Consider the following 6,913-nt stretch of genomic DNA (forward strand, 5'->3'; position numbering starts at 1 on the left):
CCTTTTTTAAAGATCATTTTACTGGGGGTTCTTACAGCTCTTATAACAATCCATACATCAAATGTATCAAGCACATTTGTAAATGTATCCAGCCCTCCCCTACAGAATGGTAATTTCTACTAACTATATCCCAGAGCCACAGAGGGAGAAATTGATGTATGGACGCCTGTAAAAACCCTTGGATTCTGTGCTGACCTGCAGAACACCAAGAAATCCACCCCTTGTCTGGCTACCCAGACTTTAATGATGAGCTGATGGCACCCTTGTCCACTGCTAATTAATCACTGCTCACCCGACATAATAGGGTAGGGGTTGAACCCAAACCTGACCAGAGGATTCATGTACTTCTGAGTCCTGGTGCTGAGAGAGTCCTGACGCCCCATTGCACTCCAGCTGGCTAGGGGAGATTTAGTTTGCTGTGAACTGACTCCCAGTGTCTGGCTGGGACTCTTGGGGACTGGACTATGTCAGAACTTCCCTAGAGCACAGAGAGGACTGACTGACCCAGGGTGGATGCAGAATTAGGAAGGTAAATATTATGGGAGAGAATCCGTGTGGCAGTGACTTGAGTGTTTCTACAGAGACCCAGGATTCAAAGTGTTAGCACCTGGTTACCCACTGGCCCACACCAAGTAGCAACTGGGCCTAACTCTGACATTCAGGACTGGCAGCTCCTGCGGAAGGTGTTGTAAAAGTCTTCTTCTTGCCCTGTCATGTTGATGGTCCCTGACACTTCTTGGTGACTTGGGAGGCAACCTCCAAACCGGATGGAGGCAATAATTAATAGTTTTCCATTGCTGGCTCCTGCTAGGGGTAGACTGGTGCCAAATTGCCTGACGACCCTTGACTACCCAGGTTACACAATAAGTGCATGGGGGTTGCTTTGCACTCAAAACAAACAATAATGCTATGTATCAAAAATAGCAATCAATTTCTTTACCTGAAAACTGGAGAAAGCAACCCAGTTAACTGGTCTGTATACAGTTTGGGACCCAGAGGAGCCTCTGGAATTGTTGGGGGGGGGGGGGGGGGGGTTGGCTATAGGTCCTCCCATGAAAGAGATTATAGTGATGATCTCAAAAAATACTCTAAAAGACCATTCTGGCAAACAAAAAGTTAAGAAATAATTCAACAACTACAAATACAGTTCAAAAAGAAAAACACTAAAATATTAGAACTCGATAACACTTTGAAAGAACAAAACAGAAGGATTGTAGCAATGGAATCAAGAATCAGTGATCGCAAAGACAAATCTTTTGAGACCAAAATACAAGTATGAATGGATTGTGATAAGAGTTGTACGAGCCCCCAATAAAATGATTATTTAAAAACAAGCTTATCAGACAGTTCGTAAATATTAAAGTAGCTCTGTCTTCCATTGTCCATTAAATAACCATTTTATAACTTAACAATAGCATATTAAAAATATTTAACACAAAATAAATTCCACAACCCTATTATCTTGATACAATACATTTACATGCATTTTTTTCAAATATAAAAAGCATATGCATTTTATTTAGATGGCATCATGTGTTCATAACTATTATAGAATTGTAGAGATTTTAAAAATAAAGACAGGTATAAAAAAAATAATACTACTTTGAGGCATAGAAAGAAAGAAAGAAAAAATAACTGCCAACCCAGAATCCTATATACAGCAAAAATATCCCTCAAAGATGAGGGAGAAAATCATTTTCAGATAACTGCACACATCAAAAATGCAAAAAGAATTAAATACCTCAGCACATTAACTACAACAATTAAGAAAAGAACCGCAAAACAAACCCACAGACACTAGAGGAAACAATAATAAAATTAAGGTAGAAATAAATGAATTAGAAAATGAAAAATCAATAAGACAAGAATTTGGTTCTTGAAAAAATGAACCAAATCAATAAACCACTGGCAAACCTAACAAAGGAAAAGAATGAGAAAAAAGGCAAACTGTTCAAATAAGAGATAAAATTCATGAGATCAAACAGAACCCACTGAGATTTAAAAAATAATGAAAGCACCATGAAAAATTATATTCCAACAAATCTGAAGACCTCCAAAAATGGATTAATTTCTAGACACATATTATCTACATAAATTACCACAGACTGACGTAAAAATTCTCACCAAGCTTACAACGTGAGAAGAAATAAATTTACTCTTTAAAATTTATCATCAACACCAAAAAGTCTGGACTAGATTTTATGGGGTTATCCTACCAAACATTTAGAGAAGAATTAACATTAATCCTACATAAACTATTTCAGAGTATGCCAACAGACAGTATATTACCAAACTCATTTTCTGAAGCACGTATAACCCTGAAACCCAAGCCAGATCAAGACATCACCAGAGTGGAAAAATCAAACCAATACCTTTGGTGAATATTGAATCCAAGATTTTAAAGAACATTCTACTCAACATCAGGCAACAAAAAATGAATTCATATGAGATAAGGATGGTTTAATATAAGAGAAACAGTGTAGTCTGTCACATAAATAAAGAATAAGAAAAATATAATTAATAGATGTAGAAAATGCATTTGATAAAATCCTCTATTTTTGATAAAAACAAATAGGAGTAGAAGGGAAATTCCTCAATAAAATAAAACCTATATATGCGAAATCAACAGCCATCATCTCACTTAGTGGAGAGAAATTGTAAACATTTTTCAAACGGTCACGGTGGACCTTAATCACCCCTCTTACATAATACAGTCATGGAAGTTTTCGCCCGAGCTGTAAGACATCAAAAAGATATTAAAGCCATCCACATTTGGCACAGAACTATTTGCAGGTGATGTAATCCTATATCTAGAAAACTTCAAAGATTCTATTTAAAAATTGCTGGAATTAATTGAGAAATTTGGCATAATAGGATATAAAATCAACATACAGCAATCAGTTGGATTCTGGTATATTAAAGGAAACACCAAAAAGGATATTAGAAGAACAATACCATTTACAATAACTACCCAAAGGATAAAATATTTAGTTAGAAATCTTAACAAAAGACATACAAGGAAAACTACAAAACACTCCTATAGGAAACCAAAAGAAACTTAGATAACTGGAACTTTAGTGAAAATACTAATAGTACCAAAATCACTTTACAAATGTCATGCAATTTTGATCCAAATCACAGTCCCATTCTTTAAGGAAATTGAAAAACTAATCATCTTCATGTGGAAAAGCAAGAAACCTAGGATAACTAAAACACCATTCAAAAACAAAGCTGGGGCCCTTTTACTCCCAGACTTTAAAACTGTTATATAGCCCCAGTAATCCAAACAGTGTGGTACTGGTACAATAGACATGAAGACCAGTGGACTGGAAACGTGCAGCCAGAAAAACCAAATACCTACAGACAAACACCTGCTTTTTGAAAAAATGAGAAAGTGATAGTGTTTTCAATCAACGATGCTCAAAAAATTGCGTCTCCACCTGAAAAAGAATGAAACAAGACCATACATATGTACCAACAAGACCACACCGTGTGGTCAAAGACTTAAATATAAATCCTAGAACCATAAAGACCATCAGTGAAAAAATGGGTTAAACTTGACCGTAATACAAGGCATAAATATACTTCTGGACATAATTTAAAATTTTCACACTATAAGAGACAAAGGAATGACACCTAAAAATATGACATTTATGCACATCAAAAGGCTTCATCAAATAAGTTAAACTGTTGTATTAATCTTCACCAAAAACAGTAAAATATTTTTTGAATATTTTTTTATTTTGTTATTGTGATTTAGATGAGTTTACAGAGCAAATTGGTTTTTCATTCAATTCATACATGTTTTGCTTCGTGACACTAATTGTTATCCCCACAATGTAATAGCAGTCTTCCCACTTCCTCCCATTTCCCCTTTCCTTTTACCCTTTTGTAAAAAATTGTAAATTTGGTGGCATCTCCGATAATCCACTTGGTATTCAACTGTAGCACTCAACACCCATGTCCCCCCAATATAATTCACCCCTCATCTGCTCCCTGATTTCTCCCACTGTGGACTACTGTCTTTCATATCACCCAAGTCTGAAAAGTTCAGCAAAATTCCAAGCCTGTTCTCTTTGGTGTGAAAGTCTTTAACTTGTTTTTTGTTGTTGTTTATTTTCATAAAACAGTGGTCTCATATGATATTTGGCTGTTTATGATCAGCTACTTTCAGTATAATGTTCTCAGGACCATTCATGTTATTAGGTGCTTCTTGGTTTTGGCGTTTTTGTTTGTTGTTGTTTTTTAGCGATGCATAGTATTCTGTTGTGTGTATCGATTTCCTTATACATTCTTCTGATAGTGGTGAGTTTGTCACAATAAATAGATTTAAATGTTCTGAGACACAAAATGAGTCAGAGTTCAAACTCCTTTATTAAAACTAAAATGTTCCAATCTTGTTATGAAATGACACAATTTCTTCACCTGTGCACAGAAACTCAAAAGAAAATTTATAATTTTTCTTAGAATTTTTCATGGAGTCACCCTCCCCTCTGAAACATTTAATGTGAAAAATCCATTGACGTCTATATATTAAAATGTGGTCTGGGATGTTTACTGCAAGGTTTGAAGAAGAAAAAAATTAGATCTTTAAAATATTTATAAAAATTGCTATGAAGTCTTAACCTTTTCAGTACTCTAAATTGCCCTCACACCTTCCATATATGTATCTTTTCAAACTTCTTTTTTATTTTCCACTCTTCCAAAGCTGTGTTCTGGCTTTGCAGTATCCAACTTGTTTGTAGTCTCTCGTTGTATTGCACAGCCTCCCATAACAAGAAGAAAAACCTACTGCCATCAAATGAGTTCTAACTCTTAGTGACCCTATAGGACAGGGGGAAAGTCCCCAAAATCACAAAGAAAAAAACTTTTGTTAGTTGGTCTGTTATTGTTGCCTTGTTTGTTACTTTGTTCAGCCCTGTAAGAATTTTATTAACGTCTTTCGTTGGGTGGTGGTCTGGATGTTGATCTAGGGTTTGTCAGCTATTATTGTTGAGTACGCCCTCTTACTACTTTTTGTAATACTGCTTTTGTTTTTACAGATTCCTTTAATTTCTTGTCTAGAAATCTCTCATTTTTCCCATATATTTGAATGATAATCCTATTGAATATAAGAGTCTTGGTTACTAATTTTTTTCTTTAAAGATTTTATATATTATATCACTTCATTGTCTTCCTGCCTGCATGGTTTCTGCTGAAAAATCTTCGCATACTCATATTGGTGTTCCTCCTTGATATTGGACAATGTAACTATGATATGTTTTTCTGTTGGGGTCTATCCAGCCAACTTTGTGGATAGTCATTTCCTCTTAAGCTGTTGGGCACGTTTTCTATCAGGATTTCTTGCACTATTTTCTCTCTGGATTTTGTTTGTTTATCTGCTTCTTACTAGTCTAAGATTCCAGTGAGGAATAAATTGTTCCCCTTGATAATGTGCCACAAAATTCAAAGGCTTTCTTCAGAGTCTTTTGCTTTTTTGGTGATTTTACCTGTTTTATATTGATACTGAGAGATTTAATTTATCTTCATGCTCACTAATTCTTTCTATTTGCTCAATTTTGTATCTCTGGTCTTTTATACTTTTCTAATTCTGTTATCTTACTGTTCATCTTCTGGATTTCTATTTGGGGTAAAATTCTAGTTTTTCGATTTTACATTTCTCAAACTCTTCCTCTGTTGAAATTGTCAGAAAAACATTCTATTCTTCTGTATTCTTTTACTTTTAGTTTCAGGGCTTTCATCAGAAAATTCCTCTAGTCCTCATGTTATTCATTTGTTTTGCCTGTTTTTCTTGTTTGTTTGTTTCATGTGGACAGAGACTGGCTTCAGTCTCCACAGTATCTTGCTGCTACCATTAAGATTGGGAGAGCTGCTAGATTGTGTTGGGGTAGTTGACTCTGTCAAGTGGTTCCAAGAAGGAATAATAAAAAACAAGAAACACTCAAGCTCACTGTCATTGAGTCAATTCCAACTCATAGTCACCCTATAGGACAGAAAAGAACTGCCCCTGTGGTTTCCAAGACTAAATCTTTACAGCATTAGAAAGCCTCATTTTTTTTCCTGTAGAACAGCAAATAGTTTCAAACTGTTGACTTTGTAGTTAGTCTAACTTGTAACCCATTATGCCATCAGGACTCCTACAAAGGAATGATAGAAACTAACAAAACAGAAGGAGGAATAAGAGAGTGTGTTTGTCTGGGTAAACTAGAGAAACAAATTCATAAACATGCATATGTATATAAGAAAGTTTTATATACAAGAGCAGTTGAATATTGAGAAAACATCCCAGCACAGTCCAAATCAAGTCCATAAGTCCAATATTAGCCCATATGTCTGATACCCATCTATAAAGTCTTCTTCAGACTCGTAAAACACATGCATTGACACCAAATGCAGAAAGTTCACAGGCCAGTGGATGGGAAGTCTTGTGGATCCAGTGGCGTAAGCATCTCAGGGCTTACAGTTCTCCACACGGCTTTTTTGGCTCCAGATGTCTGGCTCCATCAGCCTCTCTCCATATGTCTTCTCCACAGGGATGTCTCACAGGGAGTGAGCATGTGTCCCGCCTCCAGTGAGCTCTTTATATTCTTAGCGCCTCCAAATGAGGTCATCAAGCTACTACCTGATTTATAGGTTAGACTCCACCCCTACACTCTGAATCCTCAAATTGACACCAGATTATGTAACTACCACAGGGGGAGAGTTGAGGAAAATGTGGGAGAGGAGAAAGGGAAAGGAAAAGGAAAAATGGAGGGGAAAGTCTTGCAAAAGAAACAAAGGTACCTTACAGCACATCAGACATTTCACACCGGAAAGAAACCTCATGTCTGTGGTGAATGTGGAAAAGCTTTTACCTGGAAGAGTAAGCTCACTGTTCATCAGCGAACTCATACTGGAGAGAAACCGTATGTAT

General features: G+C 36.0%; 1 protein-coding gene across 2 annotated transcripts in view; it reads left to right on the forward strand.

The window, feature by feature from the left end:
* The window catches only part of KAT14 (lysine acetyltransferase 14), a 42,331-nt gene that overhangs the window by 23,768 nt on the left and 11,650 nt on the right, over positions 1–6,913 (forward strand). The gene's annotated exons all lie outside the window — the stretch shown is intronic.

This window comes from Echinops telfairi, unplaced genomic scaffold (assembly GCF_000313985.2).
Source record: "Echinops telfairi isolate 266 unplaced genomic scaffold, ASM31398v2 ScPeMD7_5592;HRSCAF=6446, whole genome shotgun sequence".
In the NCBI taxonomy this organism is placed as follows: domain Eukaryota; kingdom Metazoa; phylum Chordata; class Mammalia; order Afrosoricida; family Tenrecidae; genus Echinops; species Echinops telfairi.